The sequence below is a fragment of the Onychostoma macrolepis genome, chromosome 16, assembly GCF_012432095.1.
Source record: "Onychostoma macrolepis isolate SWU-2019 chromosome 16, ASM1243209v1, whole genome shotgun sequence".
In the NCBI taxonomy this organism is placed as follows: domain Eukaryota; kingdom Metazoa; phylum Chordata; class Actinopteri; order Cypriniformes; family Cyprinidae; genus Onychostoma; species Onychostoma macrolepis.
In genome coordinates this window covers 14,424,611-14,441,889 of record NC_081170.1, presented here as the reverse complement: position 1 = coordinate 14,441,889, position 17,279 = coordinate 14,424,611, and the positions used below count along the sequence as shown (strand labels likewise).

The window sequence follows — 17,279 nt, the reverse complement described above, 5'->3', positions numbered from 1 at the left end:
TAGCCTATCGCACACCTCTACCGAGAGATCAGTATGAGCTAAACTAGGTTATAACGCCAACATGGCATGAGTACTGGTTTATATAATTTATATAAAATGTATTGTGTCCTAAAGTAAAACATTCGGGAACTCGGTTTAATTCGTTTAGCGAATACTTACGTTAACTTATCAGAGGTGGTAATGTAATGTAATGAATGGTAACGTTAATATCATACCCACGTTTTTCGTTTTTATTTCAAAATTACTGAGACCTGCACTCTGTTTAACTTAACCCTTGTGCGGTCTTCGGTAATTTCTGACCGGAGAATTTTACATTTTGAATTCTGAAATCGTAGCTTCACCAGAATGGTACGAAACTCAGTGACTTTTATGGCACTTGGTATGTGAACACAAAAAATTGAGGGCATGATTCGAAAAAGCTAAGTGGTCGTAAAAAACAAAAAACAGAACATTTTTGTGTGTACAATCTACAAATCCCCAACAATGCAGAAAAAAAATAATTGCACAGCAATGAAGGAGTGAAACTCTAAAACATCTAGAGCTCAAAATCAACACATCCACTCACACACACACGCGCACACACACACAAAATGAACTGCTATGCCTGTAACACAGCAACTATGTAAAATAAAATCAATAATTCAACTACAATGCAGTTAAAAAGTGGACAGTAAGGAATGGGTTATACTCTAAAACATCAAGAGTGTAAAACAGATAAATCCACACACACTCACACACACACACACACACACACATACACAATTATACACACTCAAATGAATTGGTATGTGTAACACAGTTCGTAGATCGGGAAGGAGGAGGCGGGAACCGGCGAACATTCATACACTTTAATAATAAAATAAACAAACATAAAAGTAAAGCAGCAGCCCCTCACGGACGACTGCCGCACACAAAAACACAAATAAAAGTCCAGGCCTGGTCCTCTCTCGTCTTCCACTGTAGTCACTCCTCCTTTTATCCTTCCGGAGCTCCTCCGTGGGACTCGAGACCGGCGAGTGGCGCAGGTGTCGCTCATTATCATGAACTCCACCGGCCCCGCCCCACTCGCCACAGTATGGCTATAACCATATTGCCAAAATGAGTTAGAAGAGTGAAATAAGAGGTTGAAATCAGATCAGACCCAGAAGCATTAGGCTCTGATAAAGCATTCCTGTTTATTTTTGTTACATTTTTATAGAGTTTTAATGTTTTGTGTAACAAAATGCTTTCTGTGTTCAGGGTTGACTGTAGTAATAATAATGCAAAAACCTATAATAACCCATGAAATAATAATGCAAAAAATATATAAACCTTGACAAAAAGTAGTCTTTGAGAATGCCTAAATATACATATATATCCACAACCTAATAAAAGTAAACAATTATGTCTAAAAACAACTAGGGAATTCACAAGCCTAGAGTCCTATACAGGCAACTAGTGGTTACACCATGAAATTACATGTTTCTTTTTCTTTTTTTGCTCACACCAGGAGGTGTTGATCTGCATTCAAAAATTGGATTGTAAAGGCCTAGTGTCTATTTTCATCTGAAATACTGCATAAATTGAAAAATAATTTTGAAAAAATTATAATTTTTTTGCACTATTAGTACCATAAAATTCTCTCAGAATACAAAAGAAAAATTATTATTGAACAAAAATATATTACATTGATTTTACTGATTGTTGCACTGTTAAAATGTTTTAGCAAATGTTAAGATTAATATTACACTGTTGGACATTTCAAAGGGTTTTTACAGTAACTTACTGGCAACACTGTTGCCAGGTTACTGTTATTAAGATTTACAGTAGCAAACTGTATTTGATTTACAGTAAATTACTGAAAAAAAATCCAATTCATCAGTATACTACTGTAATTCATTCATTTTAATATAGATTTGATTATTTTTTATATAGAACTCATTTTATTTTCACTCTACATACAGGTGCTGGTCATATAATTAGAATATCATCAAAAGGTTGATTTATTTCACTAATTCCATTCAAAAAGTGAAACTTGTATATTATATTCATTCATTACACACAGACTGATATATTTCAAATGTTTATTTCTTTTAATTTTGATGATTAGAGCTTACAGCTCATGAAAGTCAAAAATCAGTATCTCAAAATATTAGAATATTACTTAAGACCAATACAAAGAAAGGATTTTTAGAAATCTTGGCCAACTGAAAAGTATGAAAATGAAAAGTATGAGCATGTACAGCACTCAATACTTAGTTGGGGCTCCTTTTGCCTGAATTACTGCAGCAATGCGGCGTGGCATGGAGTCGATCAGTCTGTGGCACTGCTCAGGTGTTATGAGAGCCCAGGTTGCTCTGATAGCGGCCTTCAGCTCATCTGCATTGTTGGGTCTGGTGTCTCATCTTCCTCTTGACAAGGTCAGGCGAGTTTGCTGGCCAATCAAGCACAGTAACACTATGGTCATTGAACCAGCTTTTGGTACCTTTGGCAGTGTGGGCAGGTGCCAAGTCCTGCTGGAAAATGAAATCAGCATCTCCATAAAGCTTGTCAACTGAAGGAAGCATGAAGTGCTCTAAAATTTCCTGGTAGATGGCTGCGTTGACTGTGGACATCAGAAAACACAGTGGACCAACACCAGCAGATGACATGGCAGCCCAAATCATCACTGACTGTGGAAACTTCACACTGGACTTCAAGCAACATGGATTATGTGCCTCCACTCTTCCTTCAGACTCTGGGACCTTGATTTCCAAATGAAATGTAAAATTTACTTTCATCTGAAAAGAGGACTTTGGACCACTGAGCAACAGTCCAGTTCTTTTCTCCACAGCCCAGGTAAGATGCTTCTGACGTTGTCTCTGGTTCAGAAGTGGCTTGGTAGCCCTTTTCCTGAAGACGTCTGAGCGTGGTGACTCTTGATGCACTGACTCCAGCTTCAGTTCTCTCCTTGTGAAGCTCTCCCAAGTGTTTGAATCGGCTTTGCTTGACCGTATTCTCAAGCTTGCGGTCATCCCTGTTGCTTGTGCACCTTTTCCTACCCAAATTCTTCCTTCCAGTCAACTTTGCATTTAATATGCTTTGATACAGCACTCTGTAAACAGCCACACCTTTCAATAATGACCCTCTGTGACTTACCCTCTTTGTGGAGGGTGTCAATGTTCGTCTTCTGGATCATTGCCAAGTCAGCAGTCTTCCCCATTATTGTGGTTTCAAAGAACAAGAGATACCCAGAATTTATACTGTAGGGATGGTCATTTATTCAAACTCAAATGTAAATATTCTAATATTTTGAGATACTGATTTTTGACTTTCATGAGCTGTAAGCTCTAATCATCAAAATTCAAAGAAATAAATATTTGAAATATATCAGTCTGTGTGTAATGAATGAATATAATATACACGTTTCACTTTTTGAATGGAATTAGTGAAATAAATAAACTTTTTGATGATATTCTAATTATATGACCAGCACCTGTAGGTACTACTGGCATTCAATTAAAACAGACAATAATTACAAAATATAAAATTCTTTATCTAAAACAATGCATGTATTACACTTACAGTCTTCCAATGCTGGAACAGTGCAACTTCACCATTTCTCCTGTCTTAGGACGTTTTGCAGTGCATTATGTTGTGTCCTCTGGATTCATCCTCACAAAGAATCTTTAGGCAACAGAAACATAATGGGGAAAAAAAACAAACAGCCAAAGAATACATAGCCATCTGCAAAACCCAGGTGCTGCTCCAAAACGTGGCCACAACCTTTTCTCGCCATCCACTTTGTTAGTGACAGAAATGCCTAGAAATGACACTTTTAAAAGGCAAAGCCCATATAGAATACACAAACTGTAACGGGGCAAACGAGACGTGCGGATCCACGTACAAAGCTTTATTTAGACAGAGACATGGTCATAAGCACAGACAGGGTCGAACAATGGCAAACAGGTATGGCATAGGCAAGACACGGAGCAATCCTAGGACAAGCGTGGGTCGACGATCGGCGAACAATATCCAGAGGGCTTGACAAGAGGGGTAATCCGATAACGTGAGCAATAATCCAGGCGAGGTGCAAACAGAGTCCGAAACAGCAGGCAAAGGGTTAATCCAAGATACTAAAACCCAATTTATACTTCTGCGTCGGACCTACGCCGTAAGCTGTACGTCGGTTTTCATTTATACTTCTGCGTCGTTGTCCGCGTCGACGTGCAGTACACATTGTAGTCCGCTGCAATACACACACCGCTAGTCTGCAGTGTCCACGGGCATGTTGCTTGTGAACCCGCAGTACCACAGCAAAAGCCGAAGAAGAAGCGGCTCGTCGGAGAAGCATAGCCGTGACGGTGGCAAATAAATATCAAATCATTATTTAAAACTACAAAAAGGAGACAACAATGGAACAGGAGAAGATGGCATCCTTACAATCTCTATAAGGACGTGTACCACGGCAGATCAACATTGTTTGTCGTGGACAACTAGTGATGTATAATGCTGTGTAGTGTAATAAATGATAAGACACTTGTTCTTTGCTTTGTTTTATTCTAAAGAAGGTGTAACATTAAACTATATAACAGTGCTTATAAACGCACACAAAACTCAAGTGCATACGGGGGGAGGGGTTCTAGCAGACCAATCACAGCGCTTGCAGTCCGCGTAGAATTGACGCACTGTTTTTGGAGAGGTGCACGTCAGGTACGGCGCAGGCCTGTGCGTCTCTGCGTAGGCTATGGCGTAGGTTCGACGCAGAAGTATAAATTGGGCTTAAGGCAGAAGATCAAGAGACAGACAACAAGGCAATACGAAAAACTAGACTAAGACTGGAACTAAGATAGGAAACTAGGCTCTGTAAGGCAGCTATCACTAGGTGAGTGATAAACACAGAACCATACAGGAGACTAAACACAAAACAAACATGGAAAGGCTTGGTAAGTAGCTAACACTAGGAGAGTGCTAAACGCTAGACAATACTCGGCAATCTGTGCAGGGAAGTTCATGGTTTACGTAAGCTGTGTAATCAGTGCAATCAGCTGTGTGTGTGTGTGTGTGTGTGTCGTCAGTGCAATGGATGATGGGTATTGTAGTCCGTGGGTGATGTGCAACAGTAGTGTAGTGCAAGAGTCAATTCGATGGAATGGCGACCTCTGGTGGCTATCTGGCGGAAGGCCACAGACCAGATTCGTGACACAAACCTCTCAAAACCATAGTTGTTCTCTTACCATGAATTATCAGTCTCAGGGTGGCTGGCCTGCTCATGTCTTTCTTGATGCTTCATTGCAGTTGCCTTTAAAACATAAATACAAAAAATTCCGCAGTGTAATATTAATCAATTTTGGACCCCAGTTGACTCCAGTCACACATGGCATTGAACTTAAATGGAACTGCTTTCACCTTCAGTACAGGTCTAGCTAAGAATAGCCGACAGGGGTTGGTTGATTGACTTTCTCTGTGAAGGGTAATTGATTGGCGGGGATTACGTGGAATGCTTGGCCCTTGATAAAGCGAGAGGGGAACCGTGGCTGAGCAGCCAAGTGATTTGTCCTGTCCATACATGTCCCTGTCTCACTTCATTACCGTATGGCTCTTGCCTCCTCCTCAGCCCAGCACAGCACGGGGGTATTTGTTACATCCTGCTGCACTCATTGCTTTCTCTCTTGATTAAAAAGCACCTACTTCACTTTTCTTGCTCCTTTCCATCCCAGACTGAGACGTACGGCTGGAGGGGGAAAAGCCGCAGAGGAGCCTGTGGATAAATATTTATTTAATAGCTGCCAACCGCTCTCTTTTATTGTTGGTCACTGCTGAGATGGGCAGAGGGAAAAAGACTCCTTTATGAGGCAATCAGACAAAACGGGCTCATAAATCACATGCCGACCAGCAAACTGCCATGTATCAATGAGGGGGTCATTGAGGTAATGACTTAGACTGAGAAAATGTTCCCAGCATGAAAAAAATCACATACAATTACATTTAATGCTTTACTTTGTTATTTCAGGAAATTACAAGAGCTCTTTGCACAAATGTGCTATAGAGGAACGGAGATTATGTGTATTAAAGTGGCCTGTTTGAACATACTTTAAAATGAATTCATTTCTTTTTTTTTATTTAGACACTTTACAGTATATAATAGGAGGCAATGACTTGTTGCTTCCAAGTTTTCCATCTTGAAAGAGCAGCTTTGAAGCACCTTTTTTTTGGTATTGTTACTGTTAAAAAATCAATTATTAAAGCGTGACAGATGAAGACTTCAGCATTTATTTGGATCAATCATATAAAGGCAGCTATATTTAAGACTCAATGAGTGTAATATTGTAAAGACAACATTTTGTTGCCATTTATAAATTATATGGAAAATATTATTTCAAAATTGTTATGATTAAATTTGATCTTTTTAAAAATTTTGGGAATTATTTGAATTTCTTATTTATTTATACTTCATATGTTGCTATGAAGACAATTAGATCTCAATTAGAAACCATGAGAAGTTTGGACAGCTGTCAATGGAGAAAGATGATTTCAGCAACATAATGTAGTTATGCAATTTACCATACTATGGCACAGTTTGCACAATTAAATAAGTGTTTGCTATTTTAATATATCTAGGGTTGTTTCCGATTCCGATACTAGTATCGGAAATTCCACCGATACCACAACAAATTCTGGCATCGGTATCGATGAGTACTTGAACCCATGTACCGATCCGTTACCATTTTCTTAAACGAGACCTCTAGTTTTGCTTTGCATAGCTTTGCATAACGCTGCAAAACGGAAATCAATTCTTCTTCGCTGCTCAGAATGCAAACACAGGAAGTTGTGCTGTGTTGCCACAAGCAACCACTATAGAGTGGGGGAACTATGAGGTCACTTTGTAGGCGGATCGGCGGTTAGCATGAAACTGGTTCCTTCGGCAAAAAGCCAATAGGATTTTCCCATAGGCTTTTGGATTATCGCAAAAAATAAGCTCTGTGTTCAACCATAGTTCATGAAACTTACACGTTTTGTCCATCAAGATATCTTGACAAGATAATATATCTTTGACGAATTTTGAAGCCGAAATAAAAGCGCCAGAACTGAAAAGCTAAACTTAGGCTATAAACGAACTACACCACCACGGTCGCTCGCCTTCAGCGTCATCACCACAGCGCTCCCGAGAACTGTTTCAAACTTATTTTTAACATGTTCAGTGAAGGATTTACTCTGTATATGAATTTTAATCCACGCTACAGGAACCGTTTCATGAATAAATACAAAACTAGAGACAAACTAAAACTGAAATGAGACATTAGTAATAAATAGTATAGTGAATAAATCATAACTAAAGGACATTTAAAGCACGTATTTCTGTACATTTCGAAATAAGGTGCATTAAAAGTCAATAAATCCTTGATTAATATGAATATTTTAATAAAAAACGTATCCCCGCGTATTTAAATAACAGCAGAGTGAGCGAGTTTTTGGATATGGTAAGTTTAAACTTATTTAGTGAACAAAGTACCACATTTCAGCTCTCATTTTGTTAGGATTGGCACACAAAATGTTATTTTATCCGTGCTTCAAGGAAATCCTCAATCTATGTTTTCTAACCGCTTCATGTGGCCGCAAACATTTAATTTTTACATGCCTTTAAGCAATATGCATCATTAAAGTTTAACTTTCACCACGTTAAGCCGGCAAATGTGGTGTTTACATGTAATAATCGTAATATGCGTTTACCTTATGGTGCGGAGAGTCTCCGTGTCAGTAAAGCGATAAAACAAGCATCTTCCCTCTGAAAACGTGTCGCATTTCGGGGCAAAGCAAAAAAAAAAAAACAACAACATCGAACAACAATATAAAATGCTGTAAACTATTCATTGGTTATCCTAAAATTAATTGAATTACAAATTATACTACAACTGGAAAATACTGTATATTGATAAACTGTTCGGCGTGATGACGTTTAATGTCTCCGACAGCGCCTGTAGTCCCATTTAGCAACTTGTTAGCAACCGTCTTTTTAAGAAACATAACAGCTTAAAAAAATCACGAGTGGGGTGTAACTGGTGTGTTTTATGTCGTAGAATAAAACATGAAAGTATCTTGAGCCTGTGTGAACCATGGACCTTATTTTAGGGATTTAACCAAAATCCCATTCAAAAAACCCATTGACTCTGGGACGTTGGAACCGGAAGTGCTAAAATGCTAACTCGCTTCCGGGTTTTTGCCTACAAAGTGACATCATAGTTCCCCCACTCCAGAGCCATAGAGAGACAGAGTTGCGACAACGGAAGTTCAAAACGCTCGATCATCACGTGGTTCACGTAGACCTCAATAGTTCCAGGAAGTTCATTGCGGGCAATTGGAATGCATTGAGTTAGTGACTATAGTGAGACAGAACTGCGATTTTTGGTAATTGGTAGACAATAAAATACTTTATTTACATTATTTATAAAATAATGTATACGTAGTATATGTAGCTGTATCAGTGTTGTTTTTAAAAAATAAAATTCGCTAATATTTGAGGATTAATGTGGTCAGCTGTCCTTACCTGCCATGTTAACATATTTTAGGCTGACGTTACCATAGTAAAAGCCCATGTTAGCTATATAAACGACATCGTGGTCTTTTACCAAGTAACTTCAGCCTCTCTGTATAAATATAATTATGTGTGTGTGTGTTTTCTAACAACTTGTTAGTCAAGTGCAATCACATCTTAATGTTTATTGTCGTTTTATTAATCTCATGGTAAATGTTAAGTTTGTTGTCTTTGAAAATTCATTCCAAATAAGTGAAGATATTTTAAGATTAAGTGGGAATTAATCTCTTTTAATGTTTTTGATTCTTGTGCACCCCTCCATTATTAATATATATTTGTAGTATATTCAAATTTAAAATAACTTAAAACATTTTTACCCATTTAATCATATATTTGATGTATGTTAACTTTTGTTATGCACTTATTTACATGCTATAAAGCATGTTGTCCTTGAACGGTCTCCACTATAGTTTGCTGTGCTGCATGTCACTCACAGAAAGGAGTGTGAATGTATGGTTTCCTTACTGACACGGAGAGGAGAAAAAAATGATGCATCAAGTTTTGTTCAATTCACATTTATTTGTATAGCACTTTTTATTACAAACATTGTTTCAAAGCAGCTTTACAGAAAATGAATGTTTCTACATTACAAATAAGAGTTCTGTTAACAGGTGTAACTGTGTCAAAGTAATGCTCATATGACAGAAATGTTCTAAAATTAGGCGATACAAATCATGCAGTTAAGTAATGTCATGAGTTCAGAAACAATGAATAAATTAAAGCAATGGTTACGTGATTTGATCATGTTGATTACAATGCAAGGAAAATTGATCAGTTTTGTATGTTTATTCAGAGTCAGAGACAGCTTCATCTGAAGTCCTCTCAAGGGCTGGCGTCATCTCTTCACAGGTGCTGGTCATCTGAAGTCTTCATAAGATGCTGGATATAGTCAGCAGGTACAATCTATAGATTACACCAACAAAATGTGATGTAATCATATGGGAACTGGCACTTTTTCACAAAGAACAGTGAAAGACTTGCCAAACCCAGTGAAGAGACTCATTGTGAGGGTGACATCTCATTACAGGGAGTCTTCAGGTGGTTCTTGTTCTGAGCCAGATAGAGAAGGAGAAAAACACAGGAGAAATGGTTAATGATGCTCCATCACATTTCAGTGCTGTGGCATCTGCTCCTTCAACACAGTGCTTCTACAGTAACTAAGACATTTAAGTATAAAATACAGTACAGGTTTATTGTGATTACTTCTATAAAATAGTAGTGGTAGGCCTATATAATACATTTTTGGAAAATTAGCCTAGCATGATTCTGAAATGAAAACTGCTCGCCTATTTTAAACTTTTTTTTATTCTCACTCAGGTCCATCAGCATCCTTTGCAATAAATCTAAATCTATTAAATAACTTCCCAGCAGCAGAAATCACGTTTAAAAGCCTTAATTACACAACAACGAATGAAACTGTCTGAAGAGAATGAATAACATCCCGTGAATCTACTAATTAAGTGAGGAATAATCTAATAATAATCTGTTTTAATGCACAAGATAATTTGATTAGCTGTGCGGATAATATACAATTTTGTTCTATAAATATCTTACCTTTTAAAAGTTCATCAAAGCGGTCTCTTCTGCTGCATCTCAATGGCGCTGATAGTATGAGATCTAACTTCCGGGAACTATTGAGCGGCTCCATGATCCGCCATTGCTGTAAAAAAAAGTCAACGGAGTTGTCGCAACCATAGACATAATATACGATATAATAATATATAATATATATATATATATATTATGTCTATGGTCGCAACTCTCTCTCTCTATGGCTCTGCCCCACTCTATTTAGAGCAGCGAAGAAGAAATACAAACGTTCTAGCCTAGCACATTGCCAGTAAATCACTCGCATATGCGACTAAATCTTCACCCTGGGCAACTAAATAATGTATAATATTAGCCACTGGCTAATAAATAATCAGATTTTACTCTCCAGTGTGTGAGTTGGAGGCTATATATAAGTTTAGCACAGATATATTGTCACTCGCCGAACACTCTGACTGAGCGCGTCAGAGCTTCACTCTCCGTCAAGCGATCTATTTTTCAGATCATCTGAATGAATGCGCAGCGCACCTGTATTTGACGCACCGTAACCTCTAGTGTGAAGCGCACGACTCGCCGTCGCTTTGCTTTTTTTCTCACACGCAAAGAGAGAGAGAGGAGGAGAGAGAGAGAGAGTCTTACATGTAGCATGTCAATTCTGCATGGTATGTAAACGATGTTTATATCTCAAATTTAATTTATTTCTGTGGTGACAAATATATACTGTATTTTCAGTCTTCATTGTCACATGATCCTTGAGAAATCATAATATGCTGACTTGTTGCTCAAGAAACATTTTCTTGTTGAAAACAGTTGTTCCACTTAATTTTGTGAGAATTATTATGCATTTTTTTTTAGAATTCTTTGATGAATAGAAAGAGCAATATTTATTTGAAATTTAAATCTTTTTAACATAATAATGTCTTTTGGTTAGCAGCAGAAAAGCTTACTGACTTACTTTTGAATGGTAGTTTGTTTGTTTGTTTTTAGCAGTTAATTTTATATTGCTGGAAATGCAGAGTGCATCTCTACACATCATTGCTTGCCATGAGAACCATACAACAATCTGTAGATACCAATCTCTTGAAGCTTTCTATTGAGAGAGAGCAGAAACATCCTCGAAACATGGCCCAGATTTGTGCTATATTTACTCAAGCAAGATGGAATTCCACATTTGCTGAAAATCTCACGAGCTGCTTTTCACTCTCTTGAGACGCCAGAACTTTTGCCGGTAGATTTGCCCTTGTGTGTGTTTGTGTGTTCATATACCTGTGCGATGAACGTGGTTTAAAGTTTGTTCTTAGAGTTGCGGTGATGACTGGGATTTAAGGATCTTGAGAGAATACACCTGCAATTACAGCTTTCCCTAACAGCCTGTAGGAAATGCAAAATCTGTGTGCCAAAAACAGAACATTATGAGATTTCCCCAGTGGTGTCTGAAACATTTGATTCATCTGCATATTAGTGTGAAGAAATAATATACTCAAGTCACCGTTTAGATTAAAACTACCCCATTTTAACAGAAATCTGTTGAATATTTATTTTTGTGCCAGTAAATGCAACATGCTGACAAACATATAATCAAACCTGTGTTTGTGTTGTATCTGTGAGGAAACTTTGCTTTCTATTTGTGCGCATATAGCTTTAAATGTTTATTCTTAGCTTTTGTCTAATGGCCTAGTCACTGCCTCAACTTTAGCTTGACAAGTATAAATATAGGCCAATTTTTTTTACAATAATGGCTAAAGCTTTTAAAGTAAAGAAAATAGACGGATGTCAGATCACTGAATTGCAGCACAAAAGCTAGCATTACAGTATATCAATAAAATGTTGACTGAAGACCAAGATTAGACACTTGACATATTTTTAAATAAAATGTAAAGGGCAGAAGCAACAAAATTCCTATGGGTCCATAATTACCCATATTTAATTCATGGGTTATATTTGTGAGGGTCAAAGGTCATTTAATGAACCATGCAAGAATGTGAATGACTGTGTGCTGGCTGTATTAAGCTTTCAAACAAACAATAATTCTTGCCTGGTACATTTCTTGTCATCCTTAGTGTTGCTGCCTTGTGACTCATTCAGCCATTGTGGTTTATATCGCTTAGCTTGTTTGCATGCTATTCATGTGAGCTTGTTTGTTTAGCATTACACTGTATTGAGAGAAAGAAAAAAATCCTGTTACACATTGATTACATGCTGTCTGTGTTAGCATTACAGTCTACTGCAGGCTAGCCATAGCGCTAACAGTCCAGACCATACAGTTAATGGCAACTCATTAGTGATTATTTTACTGCTTTGGTTGAAGTTATATAAAGGTCAGGGGCCTCACGTACTGTATGCACAAAATGAGCATTGCAAAAGGCCTCTGACCTTTAGATAACTTTAACCAAACCAGTCAAAACACGAATCACTAATGGGCTGCCGTTAACTGCGTAGTCTGTAATGTTAGCATTACAGCCAGTCTGTAATTGATTATAATTTTAGCACGCACAGGCTGTAATCAATGGGTTTGTGGATTTTCCCCCACACACATTTCATTTAATACACTACATCTAGAATAAGCACTTAAATCAGAAGTAATCATCATCCAGGTGATGTGACATTAAATAAATTTTATGTAACCAATAGAAACGGTGTTAAAATTAAAGCTCTGCATTGTATATAAGATTTTTCCTTTGGCCTTTTACGGTGGAAGAGTGGTTTAATGACCATAAGCCATTAAAAACGATTTTAATTCCTGAAGGCCATTTGCTTGAAATTGTGCTTTAAATGGCAGAAATTACTTTTCTTGGTTAAAAAAAACTTAGTTAAAGCTGCAGTCCATAAGTTTTTTTGGTTAAAAATGATCCAAATTCAATATTTGAGCAAGCACATAACCAGCCAGTGTTCAAAACTATCGTCTTACTTCAGCCCGATTTACAATGGTCAGCTTATAATAATGTTTTCTAATTTGAGTGGTACAGGTTTTCGCGGGAAATTCGAGCATGCTACTGCGTCATTACGTCACGTCTGTAAACAAACAAGTTAGTAGGCTATCGCATGTGAGAATCCTGCAGGTGAGATTGTTTATAGCCTTTTCTCACAGCAGCTAGAATAATTAAATGTATCATTTTGATGGCGGATTGTAATCCAGAAAGTATTATGTGTTTATGAAACACATGTGAATTAAATTAAATTATAGTCCAGTTTTAAATGTACTTCTGATTACAGATAGCCTGAGATTACACAAGATTTGTATTTTAAAGAAAACCAGTAAGGGAGCATAGTTTGCTTTTTGGGTTAAAATAATTTCTTAATATGAAATTCGAATGGCATGACAATTAGATTAGACTGTACAGAACTTGCAATTATACACTAATACAGCTAATATACACTATACTCATAGTCACGCAATGCTGATGTTGTTAATTTCAGAATAACGTATAACAATAATAATACTTTGCACGGTTTGATGTGATATGAGCTAACCAAACTTTAGATTAAATCACCAATGTTAGCACGATTTATAGTAATACTTTTTTCCTCAGCTGGTCAGAAACGTGGCAGACACTTGTTCAGATGACAATATCCGGTGAAAATTCTTATTTGGGTCTGTGATAAAGTCATATTAGCTGCCACCGCTGGGGAAGTAACAGTGACACACACACACACACACACACACACACACACACACACACACACACACACTCGCCTACTTACTTCATTCATCCTCCGTACCGTTCCTCCCTGCCATTGCCGCTATCGGAGTAGCGGGTGCACACGCGATCCTGATAGCACATGGACATTCTCCCATTGCAGCACTCTCCTCTGTCCATATCCATTTCCCGGTCATTTTCATACACTTACACTGCACTTCTGTCGTTTCATCCCTGTGCTGTTTGTCTGTGTGGGCGTAGTCAGTCTTCCGGCGGGAAACACCGCGCCGGCCAAACCGAACGAACAAGCAGTGGTTGATTATGAAATCACGGGCTTGGTCGCGCCGCACAGCGCAACCGGAAGCTGGCGAAACCATTGTCTAATATGTGTTTCTGTGTGTATTTAAGTGTGGAAATTATGTGTTAAATGTATTATGTGTTAATGGATTATGTGTTTATTAATATATATATAGATCGGAAGTGATTATTATTAAGTATTACAGATGACCAATAGATGTGGTATTTGTGTGTGTGTGTTAAATGTTATTCTTACTTGTGAATGGTATGGCCTAAAAAAGGGGCAGGGTTTGACCTATATAAGCCAAGGCCAAACAGAAAGACAGTACTTGTTTACCAAGTTGATGTAAGAGTGCTACTGCGGTGGTGCCGCAAGCAAAAACCCCAAACCCTTTCATATATTGTGGATACCTGATTATATCATTGTTGGATTATTTTCTGTTTTATTTTTCCCTTTTGTTGTTTATTTGGTACTTTGGATTTTTGTAATTTTTAGGTGGACTTGTATATATTCTTCACTGTGGACAATCTTTCTGGCATTGTAAATAAATTCCACCTTGCACAAAAGTGCTTTTGCGAGTGAGCGATCGTTTTTACATCCCTTCACGGACTCACATTTTTCTCTGAAGGCGAGCTGGTGGGCTCGTCTTCATCACATTTGTTGGCAGCGGTGGGATGGCTACTCATAAGACAGGTAGAAAACCCAGGCTGGGTTTACAATCCCAAATGAAGGTGGCGTCAGAGGAGGAGGCAGCCTGGAATTCGGTTGAGACTACGGAGGATGAGGAGGGAGCCACGAGTTTTCCCAAAGTCCAGTCGACCACTGACCAAGCCCGTCACTCCTGACGCTACAGCTGGTGAGGGAATGATTTCCCTGATGCGCAGATTTCTCAACACTCAAGAACAGAGAGAGGATCGATGTCTTCGGGAGCTCCGAGGTCTTCATGAGTCCATCCTGCAGTCAATTTGTCCTGCTGAGACCTCGCTCGACGCGGAGAGTGTCCGAATGGAGCTACCGATGCCAGCACCAAAGGTATCCACAAAACACAGACCCGCCTACGTCCAAGACTCTCCGAATGTCACAGCGCCAAGAGAACCAGTGCAGTGGGCTGATCCGAAGATGCCGAGCTTCCAGCAGAGGGAAGACATCGAGAATTATCTTTGGCGGTTCGAGCGTCTGGCCAGGACCTGGAGGTGGCCTGAGGAGGAGTGGAGCTATCGTCTGATTCCGTTGCTGACAGGGCAGGCATTGGAGGCGTACCTGGCAATGAACGAGGAGCAGGCAGAGGTCTACGATGCCCTGAAGGAAGCACTGCTGGAGAAATTCAACATTTCCCCAGAGACCTACCGTCAGCGCTTCCGATCGACTACAGTCCCAGCTGGAGAGAATTACCACCGGCTAAATTTTTAGCTGTACAAGCATTGGGTGCGACCGGAGGAGCACTCTAAAGAGGAGATCGGCGAGGCCATCATCCTGGAACAGCTTCTTCGGGTGTTACCCTACGACGCACACACCTGGGTGAGAGAGCACGAGCCGAGGTCAGGACAGGAGGCAGCAAAGTTGGCACAGCAGTACCTCAATGCTCATCACAGTGGTCCTCATACTCAACCACTCAAAGGTACTGTACGTTGTTTTCCTCATAACTCTGGGTCTGAAAGGGGTCGTGTTGAACTATCTGACAATGCACAAGGTCCAAAGTCAATGGCCAAAGACTTGCTTTGCTTTTACTGCCAGCAGCCAGGTCACAAAGCAGCTGTGTGTCCTGCTCGCAAAGAAAAACTCACAGGGTTTTGTTATGTGCCTAGAGAAGGGGATTGTGACTTTGATTCTGTGGGGGAGAGTCAGAATGCATATGATGTGATTGTTAATGGACATGAACTGAAAGCACTCTTGGACACTGGGAGTTCTCTGTTAATGTTGAAATCATGCTTTGTAAATATAAATTATGTGAATACTACCTCTGTTCAATGCATGCATGGGGACATAAAGCAGTATCCCCGAGCGGAGGTAATGGTGGAGGTACAGGAACAAATGTACTTACTTAATGTTGCCATAGTTGACAATTTACCAGCTGATATGATTTTAGGAAGAGACTTGCCAGTGCTTTATGAACTCTTGCAACCCACCATCAACGACTCTGAACATTCTGTTGCCACCACCACTGTCGATTTGTCATGTCCTGCTTTTACTAGAGGTCAAGCCAGGGTAGGTCTGCAGCCGCTGCCAGACTTGGATGGTAGTCTTCTGCAGGGTGGGACTAAAGGCCCTAAAAAGTCACGACGCCAACGGCGGCTTGAGAAGTACCTGGGTACCCCAGCCTCTGAGGCCTCAGTGGAGGGTCTTGATGTCAATGGCTGGAAGGTCCCAGGGAACATAGCACAACTTCAAAGGGAAGATGAAACTCTGAAACCTTTATTTGCCAAAGCTGAGTGTGACAAACCATCAAATCTGTGCAATGAAGAATATGTAGTGATGAATGATGTGTTGTATGTGCGAACCCATGATGTGATGCGTCTAATTGTACCATCTTGTTGTCGTCCTCTTGTTCTGCACCTTGCACACACTGTTCCATGGGCTGGCCACCTGGGCCAACAGAAAACATACGCACGCATTAGCTCATGATTTTACTGGCCCACACTATACACTGATGTACAAACACACTGTAATGCATGTGCCATCTGCCAAAAGACAAGTGCTGTGTCCCAGCGGGGCAGAGTACCCCTGCAACCTCTCCCTGTCATTTCTGCACCTTTTAGGCAGATCGCCATGGACATTGTGGGGCCGTTGGAAAAGAGCAGTGCTGGACATCACTACATCCTGGTAGTCAGCGACTATTCCGCAAGGTATCCTGAGGCCTTCCCACTCCATTCTATCACCACACCTAAGATCATTCATGCCCTGGTTCAACTCTTCTCCAGAGTCGGCATACCTGAGGAGATACTCACGGACCAGGGAACGAACTTCACGTCACGGCTGATGGGGCAGCTGAATAAACAATTGGGCCTTACCGCCATCCGAACAACTCCCTACCACCCGCAGACGGACAGTCTTGTGGAGCGATTCAACCAAACTCTCAAGAACATGCTTCAGAAGTTCGTTGCAGACACAGGACGAGACTGGGACAAGTGGCTACCATTTGTTCTCTTCGCTTACCGAGAGGTACCCCAAGCGTCAACGGGATTCTCACCGTTCGAGCTCCTCTATGGATGGCAGGTACAAGGACCCCTGGACCTGCTGAAGAAAG

The 17,279-nt window shown here is 39.7% G+C and overlaps 2 long non-coding RNA genes across 3 annotated transcripts; both read right to left on the bottom strand.

The window, feature by feature from the left end:
- Positions 1-756: 756 nt before the first annotated feature.
- On the bottom strand, positions 757-8,018 carry LOC131521258 (uncharacterized). Its single transcript, XR_009266250.1, has 3 exons — positions 5,368-8,018; positions 3,544-5,260; positions 757-1,079 (listed from the first exon to the last, which is right to left on the bottom strand). It is a non-coding gene; the product is annotated as an uncharacterized LOC131521258 (long non-coding RNA).
- An 855-nt stretch (positions 8,019-8,873) lies between these two features.
- LOC131521257 (uncharacterized) lies at positions 8,874-14,025 on the bottom strand. Of its 2 annotated transcripts, XR_009266248.1 has the most exons (4): positions 13,802-14,025; positions 11,366-11,488; positions 10,106-10,211; positions 8,874-9,601 (listed from the first exon to the last, which is right to left on the bottom strand). It is a non-coding gene; the product is annotated as an uncharacterized LOC131521257 (long non-coding RNA). The 2 variants fall into 2 exon arrangements; XR_009266249.1 differs by lacking the exon at positions 11,366-11,488.
- Between the last annotated feature and the right edge of the window lie 3,254 nt (positions 14,026-17,279).